We start from the raw sequence: 21711 nt of genomic DNA on the forward strand, positions 1-21711 counted from the left end.
GATCAGAAATATTTCGTAGTGATATATTGAATTGGCTAATATCAGAGTCATATACGATGCATGCATTGCTGCCCCTCAAAAGTTTGTTGAGATGCTCCCCTCTTCCTTCTTATTTATATAGAATATTATCCAATTGAAGATTTCACTTGAAGTAAGGAGGATCTCAACGGGTTAATTTTCCTTATTCACACTATTTCATTGAGAGAACCCCCTTCATTAATTCTTGGTACAATTATTTTAAAAACAGGAATGCGCCCCCGGGTGGGCTCGAACCACCAACCTTTCGGTTAACAGCCGAACGCGCTAGCCAATTGCGCCACGGAGGCAACATGTCAGATTTTCTGAAAAACCTACGATTTCAATACATCAAAGCATAATCTCTTTGTTAAGTTTCTAGCCAGCCAGGGTATAATATGTCAAATAATAATGCAGTAGATTGTCAATATGTCTACCGATTTATATATTGTCAGTCCTCTTAATTAAATCGAAAATATTATTATATCGAATGACATTTTCCTTAGTTAAGTACAGCAAATTAATGTTACACATCGATTAAAAAAAAATCTGTTCAGTTTGACATCTGAAACGTTGTGACTAATATTTACGATATCGGAAATATCATATTTTTGTATATTCGATAGTAGGTTTTCCCTTCATGAAGCTATGGTATTGATTGCATATGAGGATATTATAGACACCCATTTTACGATATGCATATTTCAAAAATATATATTGCGCCCCCGGGTGGGCTCGAACCACCAACCTTTCGGTTAACAGCCGAACGCGCTAGCCAATTGCGCCACGGAGGCAATATACCCACTGGACAGGGCTTTTCGGAAAAATTATATAGCCACACACGAAATTAAATATCAATAAGTAAAGAAGTATTGGCATTCGGGACATACCGCATAATAACATACATAATACAATTATACCTGAACTTTTTGCAGAGTCAAATTTTGAACCTTTTAAAAATTTGGTGGCTATTGTCTTTATATTAGTGCCCTCTATGGGCTATTATCAGCACTAAGACAAATCATTGAACCATTTATCGCAATATTAAACCAAAATCCCCAGGGATAATAAATTTTGTGCAATCTTGTAAGGTTATATCTAAAAGATTCCGAGCTCTATAGTTATTTCAAACAAGTAAACAGTCTTTAAGTTTGGTCGGGTCGAACTTTTTATGCCTTGCGCCATAAGGTGTAGAGAAAATGGTCTAAGGTGTAGAGAAAATGGCGGGTTATTTTATGTTAAATTTTTGGTAGGAATATTTGACAACCAAATAAGATACCATTTGCTTATAATAATGCGTGCATAATCCGCAAAATATCGAATAATTGGGGGTACCGATAGAGGCCAGATTTATTGCAATTATTTAACCAAATGGAATGCCAAACATGATTATTTTGAACTAAAATATTATGTGGATCATAAAATATGTTCAGAGAAGAGAATATTTCAATCCATGCGTCGATTCCATCCTATTATTAATGTATAAATTTTGACTAGACCTCCTCTCTCTGACCCTACGCAACAGTTGTCTCTGGACACAGGGGAACCCTCCTGAAATTTCTAGTTCTAAAGGCAGAAATGTTCATGGCTTTTACAAAACAAATCGCCCCCGGGTGGGCTCGAACCACCAACCTTTCGGTTAACAGCCGAACGCGCTAGCCAATTGCGCCACGGAGGCTATATTTAGCCTTGCGATAAGGGTATTGAATATAACTTCATATTCTAAATAAGAAAATATATTAATAATGTCAATAATTGAAAACTACACACTCAGCATTTATTTAATCAATAAATTATGATTTATTAGTAAGTAATAGTAAAATACAACACATAGCAACTGTGTGTGTGGTGTATTTATTTTTACTTCACTCGAACAGACATGACAATAATCATGGTTGGAACTGTTAATTTGGAAATAAAATGTTATGTTATTTTACTATCATTTATATGGCTAAGGAGACTTTGATACGATGGATATGTGTCTCATAGAAATATTGGTTGTAGACCCCATGCTTCCCTGGACGAAATAAGTTCAAATAATTTTAAGTCGTTTTACAAATGTTCATAGGTCTGCCTTGCTGCCGGGTGCACTCGATAAATCACGAAGGAAGTAATCGTTTTTATTCACACTTTGAACATCGTAATATGTCATGTTTCATTTTTCTATCCGTTCAACCAAATCTTAATTGTTCAGTTCCACATAAATACGAATTTCCAATGCTGTCTCTATAGCTCAATCCTCAATAGTAATTTTAATTCCAAACTTCAGGTTTTCAGTTCTATCCGTTCACTCAAATTCCAAATTGTACTAACTTTAGTACCATTTAGTACTTTTCGTACCCAAAGTACGATTTTTTACAGTTACCACAATCCAATAGTAATCCTTATTCCTACTTTCAGAATACCATCTCCATACGCTCAACTAAAATTCTTCCAAATTTAATTCAAGTTGGAAGATAGGGAATATCGGTTATCAGAATATGCTACCGCCACACAGAATTGTCAAGATTTTACTAAAAAATAAATTCATAATGTCATAGTGTCAATAATTCACAAGTATATATACCACACAATTAGAACCCCAAATATTCCAATACATTTGAGACCGGTTCTAAAATCTCCCAAATAGCGAAAATTGTGGATACCATTATTTGGACCAATATTTCCCATTTCCAACAAGGGCTAAAATTAGTAACAAAGTATGTGGAAAGGCCTAAACTCTATCGTAAATATTGCGACACCAGAAGAAAAAAGAAATTATTTACAGACGAAATTATAGTATGGTAAAACTATCCATTTTAAATCAATTTGATAACGAAGCCCGGAAATAGGGTTTAAGATGTTGTATTACCGATTCGATATAGTAAATGCCCAAATATATACCCGAAAATGGGCATTTACCTGGTAAATACCATCTTTAGAAATTATTTAAATATATTATATTAATAATATATTATAAAATATTTTTAATATAATAAATAAAGGTTAATTATAAACTATACATAGATTTATTTATATATTTAAATTGATTTGACAATAAGTACAAAATAATTAACTCGCCCCCGGGTGGGCTCGAACCACCAACCTTTCGGTTAACAGCCGAACGCGCTAGCCAATTGCGCCACGGAGGCGATGTTTGACACCGCAAGCGGCAATGCTTGCTATGGTGTATTGGTAGAATTAATTTAGCACATAATTTTCCATGTCTGCCTAAAAGTATGCTACGTTAGCACTGAGAAAACATAATTTTATTAAATAAAATTGTTGATGTTACTTTCATTCACAATAGGTATCAAAGCTAGTGGTTTAAATGAGCATATCGATAAAAACTAAACAATTAACTTGATGTTATATTGGTTTGGTGATTACATTCTCACAAATCCAAAATCCAAAAAAAAATATTCTTTATAAAATCCACGCCTTGTATAGGTCCATGAAAAAATATTGTTTATAAAATCCACGCCTTGTATAGGTCCATGAAAAAATATTGTTTATAAAATCCACGCCTTGTATAGGTCCATGAAAAAATATTGTTTATAAAATCCACGCCTTAGGTGAAAAAATAGGTCCATGAAAAAATATTGTTTATAAAATCCACGCCTTGTATAGGTCCATGAAAAAATATTGTTTATAAAATCCACGCCTTGTATAGGTCCATGAAAAAATATTGTTTATAAAATCCACGCCTTGTATAGGTCCATGAAAAAATATTGTTTATAAAATCCACGCCTTGTATAGGTCCATGAAAAAATATTGTTTATAAAATCCACGCCTTGTATAGGTCCATGAAAAAATATTCTTTATAAAATCCACGCCTTGTATAGGTCCATGAAAAAATATTGTTTATAAAATCCACGCCTTGTATAGGTCCATGAAAAAATATTGTTTATAAAATCCACGCCTTGTATAGGTCCATGAAAAAATATTGTTTATAAAATCCACGCCTTGTATAGGTCCATGAAAAAATATTCTTTATAAAATCCACGCCTTGTATAGGTCCATGAAAAAATATTCTTTATAAAATCCACGCCTTGTATAGGTCCATGAAAAAATATTGTTTATAAAATCCATTGTTTATATAGGTCCATGAAAAAATATTGTTTATAAAATCCACGCCTTGTATAGGTCCATGAAAAAATATTCTTTATAAAATCCACGCCTTGTATAGGTCCATGAAAAAATATTGTTTATAAAATCCACGCCTTGTATAGGTCCATGAAAAAATATTGTTTATAAAATCCATTGTTTATATAGGTCCATGAAAAAATATTGTTTATAAAATCCACGCCTTGTATAGGTCCATGAAAAAATATTGTTTATAAAATCCACGCCTTGTATAGGTCCATGAAAAAATATTGTTTATAAAATCCACGCCTTGTATAGGTCCATGAAAAATATTGTTTATAAAATCCACGCCTTGTATAGGTCCATGAAAAAATATTCTTTATAAAATCCACGCCTTGTATAGGTCCATGAAAAATGTTAAACCGATATTTTATGAGCACTGTTCAAAGGTGCCCCCTCTCCTCTAGTACCTGTAGTAGACATTTAAAAATTCAATCATAATCGGAATTTCTACAAAATATTAGTTGCGGATCGGAAAAAATTTAAACCGATATTTTATGAGCGCTGTTCAAAGGTGTCGCACGTTTAAAGGTACAAATACATTTAATCAGATTTAACTGTACAGGAGGTTTGTGTCTCTGGTAATGGTGTACACTTTGGCAAACCAGTATTTACTTGGCTACACACTTATTATGTTGCATATTTTTAGGATGCATGAAATAATACGTAAAATATCGATATAGAGTTTAGAAGGTAATCGGATCTCAATAAAATGTCTCAGAAATAAGATTTCAAAAAAAAAAAAAAAAAAAAAAAAACACAGCAATAACAACAAAGTAAAGTACAAAAAATCAAATTATTTTGTATCCAATAAACACTCTGAACACCGATTTTTTGCGATATTAAACGGATATTAAACGTATTGCTATTATTTTTCCAATGTAGTTTTTTCGACCTTATTTGACCACATGTATTAATCGAATTTAATATAATATATAGATGGTCGGTCAGTCAGACAGACTTTCTAGAAGAGTTTTGAAAGCATATACCCGATTTTCTCCATTATGTTGATTTAACAAAACATATCGCCCCCGGGTGGGCTCGAACCACCAACCTTTCGGTTAACAGCCGAACGCGCTAGCCAATTGCGCCACGGAGGCCATGTGACCACTGTGCGTAGGAAAACCGATTTAAAATATATTTTTTTAATATGAACCTAAATAAATATCGGATATTCAAAACTTCATACTCAGCATTTATTTAATCCGCAAGTTATGATTTATTATAAACTATAAGTAAAACAAACTTGCAATGACAACATCATTATACCCTCAGCATTATGGCTAATGAGGGAATATACACTTTGATACGGAGAAAATGTTCCTCATCGAGTCGAATTACAATACAGTGAGCGTAGCAGTACGTGACGGACGGGGCCGACCATGTGATACCCTACACAACATCCACGGAAATGTAACTTTGTGTGGTTCTTTAGTCTCAGCTTGCGCTATATTTCGCGATATTTGCAACCTTTAGATTTCAGCCCATATTACTAATATCCAGTACAGCCCCTCTAATTACATGTCCAGATTGCCTTCACCGCGGTTGTGTTGTGATGTTCGGCTTTCAATTATGGCCTATAGATCGACTCGAAAAAACAAAACAAAAAAAAATTAAGTTATCGGTCATCAACACCGAAAATTATAGGCGTTATCCTTAACCATACGTGGATCCTCATGGAAAATTTTAAAGCGATCCGCGCTATATTTCCCCCCCTAGTGTGGTAATGTGTTACTAAATAATATCTGAGTACGTAAGCACCTGTAAATATTTATACCCTACACAACTATGTTGTCAGGGTATTATAGCTTTGTGCAGCCCCAAAAGATTGTAACGCCGCGAAATATTGGTCCTAGACCCACCTTTAAGTATACCGATCGTCATATCTCGACTAGCTGAGTCGATCTAGACATGTGTGTCTGTCCGTCCGTCTGTTCATTATAATTTGTAAACACGATACAAGCCACAGTTATGGACCAATCTTCACGAAATTTTGCATGTAGGATGGGTTCTGGCCAATGAATTAAATGGCAATTTAAAGGTCATCCACTCCTCTTGGATATACTATCAACTTCTCGGGTCTATGTCCTTCAGGAGTAAATATATACGCCATAGACTACAAATTTTGTAATTTTTCACACAAAAGTCAGGGTCTATTTGACCCGCTAAATATTGACCGATCTTTATCGAAACAGGCATGCATATTCTTTGGCCCGATCGCAGTGTTTGGGTCATACGTTACGTATTTGGTCCATTTCATCCCCTAAATATTAACCGTGTTTACAAATTATAAGGGACGGACACACATGTCTAGATCGACTCAGCTAGTCGAGATATGACGATCGGTATACTAAAAGGTGGGTATAGGACCAATATTTCGCGGTGTTACAAACTCTTGGGGCTAAACAAAGCTATAATACCCTGAGAACATAGTTGTGTAGGGTACAATGACCGTCCGTCTGTCTGGCCTGCTTGTGCGCACGATACCTCTCGAAGGGAATAATCGATTTCATTCAAACTTTGCACATCTTATTATTTCTCCTAAACGTAAATTTCATGGCTATCGAATTATTGAATACATTCAGGTAATGTTTTGACAATGCTTCTTTAGCCATAGAGACATATGTATTTGTGTCTGAAAGGGATAAGAACACCTTCTGATCCTCCTTTTAAACTCTAAACAGATTTTATTTTATTTAAATTCCCAGTTATCAATTTATTATTTAACCAATTAAAAATTTCATTTCGAACACTTTGGTGTTGATTTATTTCATTAGCACATCAAAGAGTTTCCCGCAACCCTTAAATCCTCTTTCCAAATTATTATTTTGAAAAAGTTAATATCTATCATCAAAAAATAAACACAAATAAGAGGTAAGGTATCTTACAAAGAGGAGGCGTTTTTAACTCTGCCCCCTCTTCGCAAGTTACTGTCAAATTTTGGATAAAAACCCAACAAACAAACTCAGGAAATATGTTGAGAAAAGTTTTTGGCACTTTTGTCAAAAAGTTTACGCAACGCAAACGAACGAACCGAAGAACGAAAGAAAGTTTATCGAAGAAACTTTGAACTTCTTAATTGTGTATTGAATTGATGGTTTAATAACTCAAATTTAATTTGTGCACTAAAAACTTGATATGGTATTTCCCCTGATATCCGTTAAGTTCGCCCACCCCCCAATTGTGACGAGGCACCTGTCGGTTGGCAGATGATGTTGGGCAACAATTGCAATAGAAAGGCCAGGAAAACTTTAAAGAATTTTACTTTTTTGCTATTTTTTCAAAAGGTCTTGAGGTATACCAAAGGCACTAAGGTGGGGTGTTTGAGCAAAACTTACCGAAATGCAAAACCTGTGTCAAACTAAAAGATGACACAAACTAATATATTTGTGTATCTTTGTGTTGTAGAAGTTAACTTCTAATTGAAATGATTTCATAAAAATTGATAACAGAAGGATACTTTCAACGTTCGTTACCCATAGCACTGACAGTGTATTCTCCCATGAGAGAAAAGGGTAAAGTTTGTTCTTAAGTAGAGAATTTTTAATGGACATCCTTTTGGGAAACAAAGAAAATTTTTCATAAAGACAAGTTAAGCTTACAAATTAAAGCAATACCAATTTGTAAATAATATTTTTAAGGCCTTGCATATTTTTATATAATATTTTTAACGCTAAGGTAATATTTATTTTAAAAATCTACCCCTTTGATAGTCTCCGAAAAAAATATTTTAAAAATCTTCGCCTTTTATAGTCTCAAAAGAAAAAAAAAATAAATAATAAATAAGAATTTTAAAAATCTTCGCCTTTCATAGTTTCAAAAAAAAAGTATTTTAAAAGTCTTCGCCTTTCATAGTCTCGAAAAAAATTATATTAAAGATCTACTAAAAATCTAATCTAAAAATTATTTAAAAATCTCAAAAAATATTTTAAAAATCTAAGCCTTTGACAGTCTCACAACTACCACGGAATTCTAACTTTCTGCTGACATATTTTCCGAATATTACTATTCATATTCAGTACAGCCCTTCTATTTAATTGTCCAGGTTCCCTTCACCGTGATTTGTGTTGTGATGTTCTGCTTATTATTGGCATCGACTCGAAAAAATACAAAAAAAATAAGTATTCGCTCTTTTTCATCCCATAATTATAATCTGATCATCACCGAAAGTTATAGGCGTTGTCCTTGGCCATAACCGGAACCTCATGGGAAATTTAAAAGCGATCAGCGCTATATTTCCGGTCTCTAGTGTTGTAGTGGGTTGCTAAATAATATCTGAGTACGTAAGCACCTGTAAATATTTAAGTGTAACTCCCACATCCGAGTACATACGATCATGTAATTGGTATCAATTTAAAGGTCAATCTCTCCTCTTCGATATACTATCAACATATCTATGTCCTTCAGCGGTAAATATATACGCTATAGAATACAAATTTTGTCATTTTTCACACAAAAGTCAGGATCCATTTGACCCGCTAAATATTGACCGGGCATGCATATTCTTTGGCCCGATCCCTTTCTGCATGCCAAAATTCGCGGTGTTTAGGCCAGAATTGCGGCCTCTGGAGCGACTAGAAAAACCGACAGAAATAAAGATTGCGGTCCATTTCATCCCCTAAATATTAACCGATCTTTACTAAAAACAATAGCGGTCTTCATTGGCCAGAACCCATCCATACATGCAAAATTTCGTGAAGATTGGTCCATAACTGTGGCCTTTATCGCGCACATGCCTGACGGACGGACAGGCATGTCTAGATCGACTCAGCTGGGCGAGATATGACGATCGGTATACTTAAAGGTGGGTTTAGGACTAATATTTCGCGGCTTTACACACTTTTGGGACTGCACAAAGCTGTAATACCCTGACAACATAGTTGTGTAGGGTATAAAAACTACGCTATCATAGTCTCTAAAATTATTTTCCTAGTTCATTTTTGAAGAAATGTTTTCAATATTTTTTAAAATACCTAACAACACATTGTTCAACCCTCAATTAAATCTTGAATACCACTAAAAGTTTCAGTATGACAAAATAATTACATCGAATATAATCACTGTGATCTGTGGAATAGCCTCAAAGGATTTTATAACATTAAGGGTATAGCTTTTGCCAGTCATTTACAAATTCATATGGGCAAAAAATCATACTCACACACGCACACATACCCATAAAGGGTAAAAGAAAATTAAATGGATTTTCCTCTCGTCTCCTTTCATTTTATTTTTTTTTCGATTTTCATTGTAAAAATTGAATTCACACACTGCAGAAGCCGGTAGAAAAAAAGCATATAAAAATAGACATCAAACACCTCGAGCACACATACAGACACACACTCACACATTTATGGAAGTGATGACAAAGGAAAAGAGATAAAAGTTCAATTTCATAATAAATTTTATAAAAAAAATATACATTGAAGGTGTTTGCAGGAGTGAGGTGTGAGAGTATGTGAGCTTCGTGAAAGGATAAATGGAATGCCTATGAATACCAAAGCATTATGAAAACTCATGGCACACACACACATACCCACACTAACAGATATATTTTTATAAAATGATGGAGTGAATCCCTTTTTGACTTTGTGCCAATATGACAGCTTGAAAACTAAATTCATTTTTATAACCATTTTATTTTCAGATACGGTGTGTGTTTCGGTAGGGCAGGGATGGATGGTATGTATGATTTAGCAAGTGGTTTGTAGGGTAAAAAAAAATCTACGCCTTGGATAGTCTCAGGAAAAATTTATTTAAAAAATCTACGCCTTGGATAGTCTTAGGAAAAATTTATTTAAAAAATCTACGCCTTGGATAGTCTTAGGAAAATTTTTTTTAAAAAATCTACGCCTTGGATAGTCTTAGGAAAAATTTATTTAAAAAATCTACGCCTTGGATAGCCTCAGGAAAAATTTATTTAAAAAATCTACGCCTTGGATAGTCTCAGGAAAATTTTATGTAAAACATGTTACGCCTTGGATAGTATATATATACATTAAAAATATACACCTTGGGTGGTTTGAAAAATCTTGACCTTTTGCCCTCCTATAGCTCGTACAACAGTCGGCTTGCCCTCACTTCCTATAAAAAAGATGATCCTATGCCTGGCCAAAATTGACTTCTTACTGAAATATTGACAGCAGGACACAGCGACTACAATACTGAGAGGCTATTTGGCTATAGTCCCAGAAAAATAAAATTACAATAGCAAAGCTGATAGCTCGTTTTTCCTTCCATTCACCATATTGGAACATCGTACAATAAAAAAACTGCAGGTTTCGGACCAAATTTAAACATCCAATAGCACCGGCAGCAGCTTTTCGTTCGTTTGTTTGTTCATCGCTTTGTGCACGTTCGTTGTCCTCATCGACGAAATTTTTGGCACTGTTGAATACCAATTGTTTAAGGATTCGTCTGCCTTCAGGCTTCTGGACAAAATGAAATTCACACTTTACCAAATGATTGCTTTCTCACTGCCTTAAATGAAATTATAAACAGGACAAAGGATGTTGTTGTAGTCGTAGTTGTTGTTGGCCATGTTGCACTGCAAGACGCCGTGGCAGAGTCAAAGAATTATTGCGCGTAATTGCATGGCGTTGAAGCGTGTACGATGACTACGACGAAATGGAAGTCAGTTCGTCACTGGGTGATTGCTAGGTGAAAATGTCCATACCCAAGAAAAAACGGCAAGCAACAGCGTGGAGCAGGAGCAGAAGAAGGATCCGAAAAAGAGAAATACGTGTACGTAGTGCCTCCATTGTATCACAGCACAGCGTGTGAGTGCTCGAATTAAACTTCAATAAAAAATGGATGATATCCCCTACCCAGAAAAGAAAAACAAGCGAATGAAAGTCGAATTAAAATAAAAATGCTGTTATGTTCTGTTGCTGCTGTTCTTTTTTTCAATCCTGACAACCGTAGTAGTAGTCGTCGTCGGGTCATAAAACAAGTGCTCATAAAATTTATATGAAATGAAATTATTTGATGTGTTCTGTACCATCATTTTGGACCCTGTTCTTGCACTTAATTCAATACAATTGCTGCTGAGGGTATGACAGCAGCACTGCTGAAGGTTGGGCTTGGATTGGGCTGGGGTGGTCTGCTGATGGAGCGAGGCGAACCGAACAAAAGTATTAATGCCACAATGAGTTTTTCATCACATTTTAATTTCATGGTTATGCTTGCTCAGCATTTGGTGCTTTTTTCTAATGTTTAGTGTCCGCATTTTTTGTTTTGCGTTGAATCATCGAATCATAGTGCGAAAGAAATGAAGGGATTTTAAAAAATATATGAGGATGGGAATAGAAGGAATTCGACTTAGAAGGCGAAAAATTTTTAAATATTTTTTTTCCGGAGGCTACTCACGACGTAGAATTTTAAAATAATTTTTTCCAGAGATTAACAAAGTCGTAGATTTTTAAAATACATTTTTCAAGAGACTACCAAAGGCGTAGATATTTAAAATATTTTTTTCCAGAGACTACCCAAAGGGTAGATTTTTATACCCTTCACCACACTGTGGTACAGGGTATTATGCCTTTGTGCATATGTTTGTAACAGGCAAACGGCATCGAGATAGACCCATGGTCCCTTTTGAGAATATGCATAGAATCACTTTCTGAGTCAATTTACGCATGTCCGTCTGTCCCTCCGTCCGTCCATGTATTTCTGTGAACGAAATAGAGGTCGCATTTATGATCCGATTTGAATGGAAGTTGGAACAGTTCACTTATTTGGCCCAAGGAAGAACCCTATTGAAATTGGAGAAAATCGGTTCAAATTTATATATAGCTCCCATATATAATTTCGTCCGATTTTATGTAAATGATGCACCAAAATCCCAATATTGGTCCGATTGGGACAAAATTTTGCACAGCGCACTGTATCAGGTCCATACTTATGTCAGCGAAGTTTTGTTGGAATCGGTTCAGATTTTGATATAGCTCAGCGAAGTTTTGTTGGAATCGGTTCAGATTTTGATATAGCTCGTCCGATTTTATGTAAATGATGCACCAAACTCCCAATATTTGTCCGATGGGGGCAAAATATTGCACAGAGTACAGATTTAGGTCCAGACTTATGTCTGCGAAGTTTTGTTAAAATCGGTCAGATTTAGATATAGCTCCCATATATAGCTTCGTCCGATTTTTAGTGAATGATGCACCAAACTCCCAATATTTGTTCGATTGAAAAAAATCTGCACAGAGTACTGTATTGGGTCTAGATTAGTGTCTGTGAAGTTTTCTTATAATCGGTTCAGATTTAGATATAGCTCCCATATATAGTTTCGTCCGATTCTATGTGAATGATGCACCAAACTACCAATATTTGTCCGATTGGGACAAAATTTTGTACAAAGTACTGAATTGGGTCCAGGCTGATGTCTGTGAAGCTTTGTTAGAATCGGTTTAGATTTGGATATAGCACCCATATATAGTTTCGTCCGATTCTATGTGAATGATGCACCAAACTCCCAATTTTTGTCTGATTGAGACAAAATTTTTCACAGAGTACTGAATTAGGTCCATATTGATGTCTGCGAAGTTTTGTTAAAATCGGTTGAGATTTAGTTCCTATATATATTTTCGTCCGATTTTATGTAAATGGTGTACCAAAGTCCCTATATATCCTTCGATTTGCACAAAATTTAGCATAGCGTAATGAATTAAGTCTAGAATGATGTGTGCTAAATTTCGTAAAACTCGGTTCAGATTTAGATATAGCTGTCATATATGTTTTCGTCCGATTTAATGTTAAAGGTGTTGCAAAGTCCCTATATATCTTTCGATTTTCACGAAATTTAGTATAGCGTATTGAATTGAGTCAATGATTATGTGTGATTAGTTTCATAAAAATCGGTTCAGATTTAGATATATATTTCAGATTTATATATCGATTTCGATTTGCATGAAATGTGGCATTGCGTACTGAATTCAGTTCAGACATAGCTTCCATATATATTTTCGACCGACTTCATGTTAGTTCTGTAATTGAGATTACATTTTAACAGTGTGGCATACCGAATATCGCGTATCAAGGTTTTTACCAAATCGATTTACATAATATCACCCATTGCACGCAAACGTCTCTAAATCTGCCCGATTATAATGAAATTTAACATAGGTGGAGACGTAATTTGAATATACCCAAGTGGTGAAGGGTATCATATAGTCGGCCCAGTCGGACTTTACTGTTTCCCTTACTGGTTTTTGCTAAGACTATCCAAGGCGTAGATTTTTCAAATACATTTTTCCTAAGACTATCCGAGGCGTAGATTTTTTAAAATAAATTTTTCCTAAGACTATCCGAGGCGTAGATTTTTTTAAAATAAATTTTATTCATTTCCCTTGCTACCTCCTTCAAATCAAAATAAATATAAAATAAAGATTTGTATTTTGTTGCCTGGTAATGCTGCTTTGTAAAGAAATCTAATATTTGTAGCAGGAGGAATATCAAACACCACTGGTCCTTCTCTCTCAACTACATTGATGTCTAATACCGACTGCCATGACCATTACCAACAATCGAGAACAATGGGTGGGCGAACATTTTCAAATGGGATTTTATAATCACAAGAAATGGAAATAAAATAAAAATACGTGTTTGGTATTTTGCAAATGAATTATTTGATATCTTACACACTGAAATGTCATGACGATGACAAAATGAAAGGTCATCCTTTTTGCAGGATGTCAGTTGTGGCGTTTATGTGTGTGGGAATTATTTACTTCTATTTGATTGCTTTACAAATGTAATATAAACTATAAATTTATTTCTCAAAATTAGTTACGCAAGACCTTTATCAACATTGACATTTTTCCTTTGCTGGGATGTCAAACTATAAAATCTATTTGATAAACTGGGGTCATTTTGGCAGCAGTGTCATCACAATCTTAACACTTGTCCATTGTTAATGATGACACATTTACCGGATTAAGGTTATTGGATTGTTAAGGGCTATTTGAATGGGAATTTGAAATGTGTGAAATGTCAAAACAATAACCTTAAGCTCGAAGAGTTTTTTTTATTAATATAAACAAATTAGGAAAACTCTTGACAGGTTTCAGTAGTGACCAAAGTGTTTGATCTGATTTGCAGTTTCAAGGTTTTATATGTGACACTATTGAAGGCGTAGATTTTTAAAATAATTTTTTTTCTGACACTATCGAAGACGTAGATTTTTTAACGTTTCAAAAAATAATACCATTCCTACATTTATTTCTAAACCACCCAACCATTAGGACATCATCTGCTAGCTTCATTGTTTAATTTATTCATCTGTCCGGCAAAGGATCAAGGAACAAACATCACGGATTAATAACAAACCTCAAAAAGTTCATAGGGAATTAAGAGAATGAAAGGATGTGAAAAATAAAACAAATGAACAACTACCCATGGAATATGAACTCTGCGGAATATCCTTCGATAAACTAAAAGCCACAATGTTGTTACTAAAGGATTCTAATGGGAACATGAGCATGATGGACGATGGTCACAAATACAGACACAAACATTTGTTGCCGACCTTTATGGATATCTTTACAATTATTCAAAAAACTGTGGTTTTATTTCAATTAAAAATAACAACAAAAATTAAGTTCATTTGAATATTAGATAATGTGTCTGATGATAGTTACAAGGTATATGTTATATAGAAGTGGTAGTTGAAAAAATCCACGCGTTGTATAGGTCGTTGAAAAAATATTCTTTAAACCAGTAAGGAAAGTAGTAAAGTCGGATGGTGGTACACCATTTACCTTATATTGGACGAAATTATATATGGGAGCTATATCTAAATCTGAACCAATTTTTTGGAAACTTAACACACATCATTCTAGGCCTAATTTATTATGCTGTGCCAAATTTCGTGCAAATCGAAAAATATATAGGGACTTTTGTGGACCATTTACATTAAATCGGACGAAAATATATATGGGAGCTATATATAAATCTGAACAGATTTTCACGAACCTAATTCATTACGCTGTGCCAAATTTCGTGCAAATCGAAAGATATATAGTCACTTCAATGCACCATTTACCTTAAACCGGACGTAAATATATATGGGAGCTATATCTAAATCTGAACCGATTTTCACGAAACTTAGCACACGTCATTCAAGACTCAATTCAGTACGCCATGCCAAATTTCGAGCAAATCGAAGAATATACAGGGTTTTGGTGCACCAAGTACATTAAATCGGACGAAAATATGTATGGGAGCTATATCTATATCTGAACCGATTTTCACGAAACTTAACACACATTATTCTACTCTTAATTCAGTGCACTGTACACAATTTCGTGCAAATCGAAAGATAAATAGAGACTTTGGTGCACCATTTACTTTAAATGGGACGAAAATATATATGGGAGCTATATCTAAATTTGAACCGATTTTCACGAAACTTAGGACACATCATTCTAGGCTCAATTCATTATGCTGTGCCAAATTTCGTGCAATTGAAAGATGTTTAGGGACTTTGGTTCACAATTTTCCTTAAATCGGACGAAAATATATATGGGAGCTATATTTAAATCGGAACCGATTTTCACGAAACTTAACACACACCATTCTAGACTTTATTCAATACGCTATAACAAATCGAAAGATATATAGATACTTTGGTGGACCATTTACCTTAAATCGGACGAAAATATATATGGGAGATATATCTAAATCTGAACCGATTTTTCCCAATTTCAATAGGGTGCGTCCTTGGGTCGGATAAGTGACCTGTGCCAAATTTCATCCAATTCGAATCAAAAATTGGACCTGTACTTTGTTTACAATTTAACATGGACAGACAGACGGACGGACATGCATAAATCGACTTAGAAAGTGATTCTATGCACATTCTCAAAAGGAACCATGTGTCTATATCGTTTCCTTTTGCCTGTTACAAACATATGAACAAAGACATAATACCTTGCACCACAGTGTGGTGAAGGGTATAAAAATCCACGCCGTGTCATAGTCCTTGAAGAAAATATTCTTTAAAAAATCCACGCCTTGTCATGGTCCTTGAAAAAATATTCTTTAAAAAATCCACGCCTTGTCATGGTCCTTGAAAAAATATTCTTTAAAAAATCCACGCCTTGTCATGGTCCTTGAAAAAATATTCTTTAAAAAATCCACGCCTTGTTATGGTCTTTGAAAAAAAATATTCTTTAAAAAACCCACGCCTTGTAATGGTCCTTGAAAAAAATATTCTTTAAACCAGTAAGGAAAGTAGTAAAGTCGGACGGGGCCGACTATATGATACCCTTCACCACTATGGGTATATTAAACAGGACTATTAACATGAAATTGGATGAAATAATATATGTGATAATGTGAATCTACCTGGATATATCCATAAAGTATGTAAATCGACTTCAAACAAATATAAATAGGTCATACTTTGGGCTATGTCTGCACTTCTAGAAAACGCAACTACGTAGTTCTATGGTCAATTTTGTACGTTGTGCAAAATTTGATGTCAATCTGACTAACATGTGGAGTTTGATGTCCAAATTATTTGAAATCGGGCGAAAATATATATGGAAGCTCTATCCAAATATTAAGCGATTTCAACCAACTTGGCACAGGTTAGGTTATACTAATTTCAGAACGTTTTGTTCCTGTTGGTTCCTTGTTGCGTCAATTACTTAAAATATGTGAGCTAAATATGTGGGAGCTATTTAGAAATCTGGACCGATTTTCTCGAAACTTGGCAGACATCACTCTAGGCTCAATTCAGTACGTTATGCCAAATTTCCTGCAAATCGAAGGACATATAGGGACTTTGGGGCACCATTTACATGAAATCGGACGAAACTATATATGGGAGCTATATCTAAATCTGGACCGATTTTCTCGAAACTTGGCAGACATCAATCTAGGCTTAGTTCAGTACGTTGTGACGAATTTCGTGCAAATCAAAAGATATATAGGGACTTTGGGGCACCATTTACATGAAATCGGACGAAACTATATATGGGAGCTATATCTAAATCTGGACCGATTTTCACGAAACTTGGCAGACATCATTCTAGACTTAAATGATTAGGCTGTACCAAATTTCGTACAAATCGAAAGATATATAGGGACTTTGGGGCACCATATACATGAAATCGGACGAAACTATATATGGGAGCTAAATCTGGACCGATTTTCTCGAAACTTGTCAGACATCACTCTAGGCTCAATTCAGTACGTTATGCCAAATTTCCTGCAAATCGAAAGATATATAGGGACTTTGGGGCACCATTTACATGAAATCGGACGAAACTATATATGGGAGCTATATCTGAATCTGGACCGATTTTCTCGAAACTTGGCGGACATCAATCTAGGCTTAGTTAAGTACGTTGTGCCGAATTTCGTGCAAATCAAAAGATATATAGGGACTTTGGGCACCATTTACATGAAATCGGACGAAACTATGTATGGGAGCTATATCTAAATCTGGACCGATTTTCACGAAACTTGGCAGATATCATTCTAGACCTAAATGATTAGACTGTACCAAATTTCGTGCAAATCGAAAGATATATAGGGACCGTTTACATTAAATCGGTTAAATGTATATATGGGAGCTATATCTAAATCTGAACCGAATTTTCCCAATTTCAATAGGGTTCGTCCTTGGGCCGAATAAGTGACCTATGCCGAATTTCATCCAATTCGGATCATAAATGCGACCTGTACTTTGCTCACAAAAATACATGGACAGACCGACGGACGGACGGACATGCATAAATCGACTTAGAAAGTGATTCTATGCATATTCTCAAAAGGAACCATGTGTCTATCTCGTTTCCTTTTGCCTGTTACAAACATATGCACAAAAACATAATACCCTGTACCACAGTGTGGTACACCACAGTGTGGTCCTTGAAAAAAGTATTCTTTAAAAAAATCCGCGCTTTGTCATGGTCCTTGAAAAAAGTATTCTTTTAAAAATCCGAGCCTTGTCATGTTCCTTGAAAAAAGTATTCTTTAAAAAATCCGAGCTTTGTCATGTTCCTTGAAAAAAGTATTCTTCAAAAACTCCGCGCCTTGTCATGTTCCTTGAAAAAAGTATTCTTTAAAAAATCCGAGCTTTGTCATGTTCCTTGAAAAAAGTATTCTTCAAAAACTCCGCGCCTTGTCAGGATGGTCAATGACAAAATATTCTTTAAAAAATCCACGCCTCAGGATGGTCAATGACAGAATATTCTTAAAAAAATCCACGCCTCAGGATGGTCAATGACAAAATATTCTTTAAAAAATCCACGCCTCAGGATGGTCAATGACAAAATATTCTTTAAAAAATCCACGCCTCAGGATGGTCAATGACAAAATATTCTTTAAAAAATCCACGCCTCAGGATGGTCAATGACAAAATATTCTTTAAAAAATCCACGCCTCAGGATGGTCAATGACAAAATATTCTCTAAAAAATCTAAGCCTTGTAATGGTCCTTTAAAATATTCTTTAAAAAATTGCATGCCTTGTAATGGACCGTGAAAAATATTCTATAAATAATCCACGCATCTAATGGTCCTTGAAAAGATGTACGACTATGATGGTCTTTAAAAAGTCCATGCCAATGGATGCCATTGAAAATATATTATTTAATTAATCCTCACCTAAGCAGGTCAAAGAAAATTATTCTTTAAAAATCCATGCCTATTAAGGTCCTTAAAAAAATATATATTTAAAAAAATCCATGTTTTGGGTGACCATCGAATTGTCTCCGGGCTTTTAGTGCCCTCGACATACACACTGATAAAAGTAAGTAAATAAATACATCTATTCACACACACATTCACTCATCCAGGTCTTGTTCAACAAATGTAAAGGATATAATTTTGGCCAAAGCTCTGTCGGTATGTGTGTGTGCATGTGTTCTTTTTTATATAGCCGTGCAGATGTGGCCAAAACATAAGGCTATAAAAAAAGCCATTTCCGCCACAAAAATGAACACACGTGGACTTAAGTCAATACCATGAACATAAACCGCTCAAATATATGTAAGACTGGACAGACGAATGGATAAATGTTTCGATTTTTTCTTGTTGTTGTTGTTTTTATCCTTTTTTCTTTTTTGGTGATAATGGTGATGATGATGAAGTTGCACTGGACGACAACCAGGAACGGGTTGATGCTAAGTATTATTGGTCATGCTGGTGGACAATTTTTATCTCCGTATATGCTTTGGTGGATTGAGCGGTGAGGGCTGAGGGTGCTGATGGTTCCTTCTATTCATTTTATCTCAGAGGGGAATAAACAAGTACAACCTGAAGAGTATAACAAAATTGTGTCCCGTTCTCTCTTCTTCTATAAGCGGATTATGTCATTTCGTAACTTTACTTGTTTTTATATGATGTTGCTGGTGCTGTTGTTGCAGTTGTTGTTTTTTGTTTTGCAGTTCACTTTTATTTTAAGTATTTTATGTATATTTTTATTTCTCTCAAATAGATTGCTGGTGTGTGTGCGAGTGTTTGTTTTTATTTTTGTATTGCAGGACAAAAAAAGTAGCAAAAGGCTATTTGCTGTCCTTTCGGCATGTTGTATTATCGTGTTGTTGTTGTTCGATGGTTTTTTGCTACTATCTGTTGTTATTGCTTAAAGCCAACATACATCATCGGCATCAGTATTAAATATCCTTCATCCTGGCCGTTAGGCATCTGTGAATACCAGCATACAAAATTGGCAGAAAAAAAAAACAAAAATAAATGGAAAATATTTAAAAAGTATTTATTTTTGGAACAGGATGTTATCGGTAAATCCATCAGATGGACTGTGGTGTCAGTAGTATCTATTGGTCCTTAAAAAATATTCTTTAAAAAAGGCGGGGCCGTCCATATGATACCCTACACAATTACCACAGAACTCTAACTTTTGCGTATGTTTATTTCGAGCCTGATCAATATTTCGTGATATTTGCAGCCTCTTGAACGATTAGAGATCAACAGCACCTCTTCCTTACACTGACATATTTTCCGAATATCCCAATATTTCGTACAGCCCTTCTAATTACTTCTCCAGATTCACTTCACCGTGTGTTGTGTTGTGATTTTCGGTTTTATAGCCTATAGATCGATTCGAAAAAATACAAAAAATTTAGTTTTGAGTCCACTTCATTCCAACATTTTAATCTGATCATCACAAAAATTATAGGCGTTGTCCTTCACCATACCTGGATCCTCAAGGAAAATTTCAAAGCGATGAGCGCCATATTTCCTCCTCTATTGTGGCAATATGTTACTAAATAATATATGAATACGTAAGCTCCTGGAAATATTTAAGTGTAACTCCCACATCCGGGTACATACGACCATATAATTGGTATCAATTTAAAGGTGAACCACTCCTCTTGGATATACTATCACTTAATGGGTCTATGTTCTTCAGGAGTAAATATATACGCTATAGAATACAAATTTCACATAAAAGTCAGGGTCCATTTGACCCGCTAAATATTGACCGATCTTTATCAAAACATGCATGCTTATTCTCTGGCCCGATCGATCCGATCACGATGTTCGGACCATAATTGCGGCCTCTGGAGCGACCAGAAAAACCTTCAAAAATAATGTGTTTGGTCCATTTCATCCCCTAAATATTAACCGATCTTTTCCAAAAACAATAGGGGTCTTCATTGGCCAGAACCCATCCTACATGCAAAATTTCGTGAAGATTGGTCCATAACTGTGGCCTGTATCGTGTTTACAAATTATAATGGACAGACGGACGGACGGACACACTTGTCTAGATCGACTCAGCTAGTCGAGATAAGACGATCGGTATACTTAAAGGTGGGTCAAGGACCAATATTTCGCGGCGTTACAAACATTTGGGGCTGCACAAAGCTATAATACTCTGACAACATAGTTGTGTAGGGTATAAAAAGCCCCGCCTTTGATAGTCCTTAAAAAAATATTCCCTAAAAAATCCCCACCTTTGATAGTCCTTAAAAAAATATTCCCTAAAAAATCCCCACCTTTGATAGTCATTGGAAAAATATTCTTTAATAAATCCACGCCTATGAAGGTCCTTGAAAAAATATTGTTTAATAAATCCACGCCTATGAAGGTCCTTGAAAAAATATTCTTTAATAAATCCACGCCTATGAAGGTCCTTGAAAAAATATTCTTTAATAAATCCACGCCTATGAAGGTCCTTGAAAAAATATTCTTTAATAAATCCACGCCTATGAAGGTCCTTGAAAAAATATTCTTTAATAAATCCACGCCTATGAAGGTCCTTGAAAAAATATTCTTTAATAAATCCAAGCCTATGAAGGTCCTTGAAAAAATATTCTTTTAAAAATCCACGCCTATGGAGGTCCTTGAAAAAATATTCTTTTAAAAATCCACGCCTATGGAGGTCCTTGAAAAAATATTCTTTAATAAATCCACGCCTATGGAGGTCCTTGAAAAAATATTCTTTAATAAATCCACGCCTATGGAGGTCCTTGAAAAAATATTCTTTAATAAATCCACGCCTATGGAGGTCCTTGAAAAAATATTCTTTAATAAATCCACGCCTATGGAGGTCCTTGAAAAAATATTCTTTAATAAATCCACGCCTATGGAGGTC

General features: G+C 35.0%; 5 non-coding genes across 5 annotated transcripts; all 5 read right to left on the reverse strand.

Moving 5' to 3' along the window:
• Positions 1–252: 252 nt before the first annotated feature.
• On the reverse strand, positions 253–326 carry Trnan-guu (transfer RNA asparagine (anticodon GUU)). The gene has a single exon. It is a non-coding gene; the product is annotated as a tRNA-Asn (tRNA).
• A 409-nt stretch (positions 327–735) lies between these two features.
• Positions 736–809, reverse strand: Trnan-guu (transfer RNA asparagine (anticodon GUU)). The gene has a single exon. It is a non-coding gene; the product is annotated as a tRNA-Asn (tRNA).
• An 810-nt stretch (positions 810–1619) lies between these two features.
• Trnan-guu (transfer RNA asparagine (anticodon GUU)) lies at positions 1620–1693 on the reverse strand. The gene has a single exon. It is a non-coding gene; the product is annotated as a tRNA-Asn (tRNA).
• A 1379-nt stretch (positions 1694–3072) lies between these two features.
• Trnan-guu (transfer RNA asparagine (anticodon GUU)) lies at positions 3073–3146 on the reverse strand. The gene has a single exon. It is a non-coding gene; the product is annotated as a tRNA-Asn (tRNA).
• Positions 3147–5166: 2020 nt separating this feature from the next.
• Positions 5167–5240, reverse strand: Trnan-guu (transfer RNA asparagine (anticodon GUU)). Its single transcript has one exon. It is a non-coding gene; the product is annotated as a tRNA-Asn (tRNA).
• Between the last annotated feature and the right edge of the window lie 16471 nt (positions 5241–21711).

Source organism: Musca vetustissima, unplaced genomic scaffold, assembly GCF_032173495.1.
Source record: "Musca vetustissima isolate MV318-11 ecotype Yass unplaced genomic scaffold, APGP_CSIRO_Mvet_v1 utg214407, whole genome shotgun sequence".
Lineage (NCBI taxonomy): Eukaryota > Metazoa > Arthropoda > Insecta > Diptera > Muscidae > Musca > Musca vetustissima.